This window comes from Phoenix dactylifera, chromosome 15 (genome assembly GCF_051530095.1).
Source record: "Phoenix dactylifera cultivar Ajwa chromosome 15, Ajwa_hap1_PhDact_Kaust_v1.1, whole genome shotgun sequence".
Taxonomy (NCBI): Eukaryota; Viridiplantae; Streptophyta; class Magnoliopsida; order Arecales; family Arecaceae; genus Phoenix; species Phoenix dactylifera.
Genome location: NC_143204.1, coordinates 1,215,281 through 1,221,280, shown reverse-complemented (window position 1 = coordinate 1,221,280; position 6,000 = coordinate 1,215,281).

Sequence of the window (6,000 nt, the reverse complement as noted above, 5' to 3'; positions counted from 1 at the left end):
GGTATCGAGTTAGGGACTGACGATCCGTCTCCGTGAGGTTGCTGCGGATCATCAACTCATGGAATTGGGCCGTATACTCCTCTACGGAAGAGTTCCCTTGACGAAGTTTCAGAAGTTCTTCGAAGAGTGTCTCCTCATAATCAAGGGGAAGAAACTTTTCCTTCAAACGAAGTTTCATCTCTTTCCAATCATTGATAGGGGGCTGTCGGAGTCGATGAAGCTTCTCTTCAACGCTATGCCACCATATGCGTGCTTGGCCCTTGAGCTTCATCTTCACGAATCGCACCTTGGTTTCATTGGGCATGCTGAACCATTCGAAGTAGTCTTCGAGAGACATCAGCCAATCCTGAAAGTGGGTTGGGTCTATGCTTCCGCTGTAATCAGCAACTTCTACATGAACCCGCTTCATGACATCGTCGAGATCATTGTGCTCCCGCTGATTTTGATGAACATAGGGGTTTCTAAAATTATTCCCCATACGAGGAATGTTTGGAGGGGGCATCTGCTGATCCCTAGGTGGCCTTTGGGGTGATAGACCCCCAGGGGAGAATGCTTCAACATCGGGGTCTCCTCCAAATGGCACTTCTGAATTTTCAGGTTGCGCGGGGACAACATGTTCATCTTCAAGATTGTTTGGCTCGGAGAAGAGACGATCCCAAACAACTTCCACCTTCTGATTCAAGGCCGCCACTTGCCGGATGAGCTCGGCCATCATCTCAGCACGTTGTCGTTCATTGTTGTAGGGGCTACCACTTCTGGTACTCATGGCGATAAGGATTCGCTCTGATACCAATTGACGCAATCGGGGTGGGCTGCAGATTTTTTTTCTTCTTTGAGGATGGCTGAATCTTTCTTCTTTTTTTTTTTCAAAGCAATGGCAATGGAGGCTAGGGTTTTTTGTGGTGGAAGGAAGGAGGAAGAAGATGGGTTGCTGGATGGCGAGATTGGGTTCAAGGAGGGTCAGCCAATGGACCAAATTGGACACCAATTTTAGTGGGGGCTGAAATTGGCTAGACCAATTGACTAGGCTGAATTGGGTTTTGTGGAGTCATAATGTCAATAGGACTTAGAGGAGGACGTGGGAAAGGAGTCTTGGGCGTGAGGGAGGCGCTGAAATGCTGATGTGGCACTCAAGGAGGGTGCACACAAGGGGTGGAGGCATGAGAACAAAGGAAGGGATAAGGATAAACTTGAGTTGGTTAGGAAAATCTCATCCAAAACCAACCCAATTTCAAATGGCGTGAAGGGGAGGCATCCCACCTTCCCTCAGCCCCTTTGGCATCGCACCAGCAAGAGGAGTAGCCTCTCTTCACGCAAACAAATCATAATTTCGAAATCCAAAAAAAACTAACTTCATTCATCATACCCTCCTTTATATAGAAGGAAAGGTTGGCAAAGGATAAGGATAAGGACTACACAGAATTTTAAATTTGACTCCTAATTACATGTGGACTCAATTCAAAATTTAAATTTTCTAATTGACCAATCAAAGGCCTTAACACCTAATCCTAGACACCTAAGATCCATATCCATGGCGTGTGGATTGAAACCCATCAAAAGGAATTCAACCGCATGCCATGAATATTTATCTAGGTGGAACTCCTTTTCGGGTACCAACATCAGCATGAAGTTCGGGAGACTCCTAAAATGTCATATGATCTCCAAATTTTATGTTCTTATAGTCATTGGAAAGCTACGGATGTCTACTTTCTAACAAAATTTGAATCAACTTAATCAGACTTCTGTAGCTCCCAAAATTTTCAAAATACCATATGGTATTTAATCTGTCACGGATTTCAACTAGATCTGAACTCTGAATTTCTTCCACATGTGAGAGGTCTTCATGGTTGAACTTCTCTTTATTTTGACATGTGACCACTTCTAATTAGCCATGGACCCATTCATGCCTTGGACTCAATCTAATTGACACTGAAGAGGCTAACCCATTGTGAATCAAATCACTTATTGCAGGGACTCAATCTAATTTCAGCTTGGACTCAACTGTTCTTGGACTCAAATTCTCTTCACCCCTCACCCAATGTTCCACGCCATTAGAATGAGGGTAGTGCTCCTGCATCAGGCAGCTAGCGAGTGCACTAAATAAAAGAGAGGAAGGCAAGCTTCCAAGCCAACAAGTGAGTAACCCGAGAGGGCAGTACATGGCTCAAGAGACTCACCCAAATAATGTTCACCATGAACAAGCTAATGCCATGACTACCTTAAGAAGCGGACGCGTAGTGGACAATAAGGTTGGAGAAACCATCTAGTCCAGTATCGACCATACCTCTTATACCAAAGGCCCCTTCTCCTCAATGTCTGAAAGCACCTTCTCCCTTTGGCATGAAAGCAACTTCATTAGAAGAAATAATGGAGGTCTTCACACAAATCAAAATCAACCTTCCTCTTTCTGATGCCTTAAAACAAGTTCCATCGTATGCCAAATTTCTCAAAGACCTTTGTACCTAAAAACAAAAATGTAGGACACATGTGCCTAAAAAGGTCTTCCTAACTAAACAAGTGAGCTCCATCCTCCAGCACAAAATCCCTCCTAAGTTCAAGGATCCTGGTGCACCTACCATCTCTTGTTTGGTAGGAGATAATTCTATTGATCGAGCACTATTAGATTTAGAGGCAAGTGTTAACCTCCTTCCTTATTCAGTCTACAAGAAGTTCGGATTAGGTGAATTAAAGCCTACTTCGTTGTCCCTACAATTGGCTGATCGATCTGTTAAAATACCATGAGGAACAATTGAAGATGTCCTAGTCAAGGTAAATAAATTTTATTTTTCAGTTGATTTCATCGTCCTTGATATGGAACCTGTGCCGAACCTTAAGAAACAGATCCCTATGATTCTTGGTCGTCCCTTCTTAGCTACAGCCAATGCATGTATTAACTGTAGAACTCGGGTGATGGATGTATCTTTTGGGAACATGAAAGTCAAACTAAATGTATTCCATGCCTCTGATCAACCTGCAAGGAAAGATGAGTGCTTCCTAGTAGACAAAATGGACGATCTTGTACAAGAAGCTCTTCCTTACATTCTAGCAGATGACCCTTTGGAAGCATGTTTAGCCCATTTTGACATTGATAATTTTGATTTAAACAAGGCCATAGAAGAAGTCAATGTCCTACTTGACAATCCGTCTCCCACAAATTCTCATCCTTGGCGTATCCAATATGAACCACTTCCTACCCTTTCTAGTATGCCACAGTGTCCCTCCATCGAGTCCCCTTCCAAACTTGAGTTAAAGCCACTTCCGATAACTGATGAGAGCACAAAAGTGCGATCTAAGTATAAATTAACTTAGCCTAATGCTAGCAAAATAATGATAAATGAAAGGTGTTAACATTTGCATGATTAAATATTTTATCCTTAGCACTTATTATAATTTTCATCATTATTTTATATAAATTTATCTCTTCCCAACTGCAGAACAGAGCCCAACTCTTCTTCAGCCGCCTCACGCGTCTCCCAACCGTCCGTATCCAGCGCATCCAAACCTCAGCCGTCCGCCTCTTCCCAGTGATTTGCCCATGAAGCTTCTCAGACCCCATCCGCATGCAAGGATCCATGATCTAATCTCCCGCATCCAGCTTCTCCAAGCGTCCGCGTGCAGCCAACATCAGCGATCCGTCTGCGTGCGATCCAACTTCTCCCAGTCCATTCTGCATCTGTTTGCGAATCTCTCGAGCCCCAGCATCCCACGATTTTCGCATCTTTGATCAGCTAGCATCCGGGCGTCTTCCAGATCTGCATCTCAGCTCCCAGCAAAGGTCACACGCGTTCAGCCGAGTCCCAGCATGGTTCAGCTTCTTCCACGGCTGAGAAGAAGGCAGCTTGTTATATCCCTCTCGGCTGGGAAGGGAAGGGGAGCTCTCATTTGAAAACAAAGAAAAAAACATAGGAGGAGAGAAACAGGGGAGGCCCTGTTTCCGAAAATAAAAAGAAAAAAAAGGGAACAGGAACAGGGGAGATTTTTCATGTTGATGGCCGGCTAATTCCTTTGGTCTAGGGTGATGGGAGAACCCTTGACTTGTTACTTTCTTGGAGTAAACTCTAAACTATTATTCTATTCAATTTAGATCTTTTGATATGTTTTGGTTTCTTGCTTACCTATGTTGTAGATAGTTCTTTAATGGTTTATATCTATTGATGCATGGATTACTTTATTATTTGATTTATCGTAGACATAACCGGCACGACAAATGCTTAGAAATTGAGTTCGTGTGTTCAAACAATATATTCCATGATTAGATCTATCCTACATTTGAACTTTTAAATCAGAAACTATAGAGTTAATATCTTGAATGTATTATTGTCAAGGGGGATTCCGGATCCCTAACCATCTCTTTATTATCGAACTTAATCTATTAATTAGTTTCTCTAAACTTCAAAACATCATCTTAATCCACATATTTATTGAATTAATTAATCTAAAATTATACTAAATAATCTCATATATATTTCGTTCCCTGAGGATTCGACCTCGGACTCCCGAGAATTTACTACTTGTGCGATTCTCCTGCACTTGGGAGATTAGTTTCGCGAAAGCATTTTTGCGAGCGCGTCAAGTTTTTGGCGCCGTTGCCGGAGAACGGCTGATTTATTAGTATAATTTTAGATTTAATTAGTACTTTAGTAGTTAGTCTTTTTCTTTCGAAAACAAAAAAAAAGTTTCTTTACTGCTATTTTTTTATTCCCTGCACAGTCTGCATCAAACTCTAATATCAAAGTAATTAACCGTCTGATTGAACTCAAATTTGGTCGTCAGGTGCAGGACCTGTGTTTCTTTCATCTGAACGGTCTGATTAATTAATACGAAACCTTGCTGCTTTCTGTTTTGAATTTTCTGCATTTAATTTTTTTAGAATCAGAATTTTATTGTTATCATATCTCATTAACCCTTGTTGCTAATTGAAAGTTTAAGAAAAAAACTTTAAGAAAAGATCAAGGGTGATTATTCAAAAATTAAAAAAAAAGAAAAAACCTAAAATTTCAAATTTCAAATTTTAGAATTCAAATTTCAAACTTCAACTCATAAAATTTAAAAAAAAAAAAATAATTTGCTTGATCACCTATTCAATGAAATTTAATGTCATGTATTAAAACATTAAAAAAAAATCTCTTGATTGTTGCATATAGTATAAGGCATCAGCATAAAATATTCTAAGGGCTGAACCCATTTAAAAAGATAAGGTCGAGATTTCATCATTCGTCCTTAGCCCAAAAATCACCCCATTGCATAAATATCCTAAGCTTAACTAAAATCAACTAGACGTTGGCCCCTAAGGACATTCGAGCTCAATAGGACGAAGACCACCGAAAGTTGCACCAATTTTGCTCTGTGGCTTAGTTGATTGGTGCTTTTGAAAAACTGTTCTCCCAAGTGCAGGAGAATCGCACAAGTAGTATAACTCGGAAGTCCGAGGTCGATTCCTCAGGGAACGAAATATGGATTATTAGTTTAATTTCAGATTAATTGATTCAATGAACTTGTGGATTAAGATGATGGTTTGCAAATAAAAAATAAACTAGTAAATAGAGAGTCGAAGTTTGGATATATTAAAAATGGTGTAGGGATCCAGAATCTCCTTTAATAATATCAAGTTCATGCAATAAATTCTATGATTCTTTTGTTTTCTTTTAAAAAGTATAAGCAGATAAAATTTAATTATTGAGTATGTTCTTGATAACATGAATTCTCTTTTTAAGCATTCAACGTGCCTTAGAACGTCAACGATGAATCAAATAATTGAGGAAGACATGTATCAATAAGCATAAATCATAAAAGAATTTTCAACATATGAGAATCATAACATAATCAAAAGATAAATCGTATAAAGCAAAAGATTAGAATTTACATCATGAACTCGGTACACCAAAGGATCCTCCTTCACCCATCACCAAGGATTTTAGCTCATCATCTTCCTCTCTCTTTCTCACTCTTTTTTTTTTTTTTTTTTTAATAACAGAAACAGGGCATCCCCTGTTTCTATTT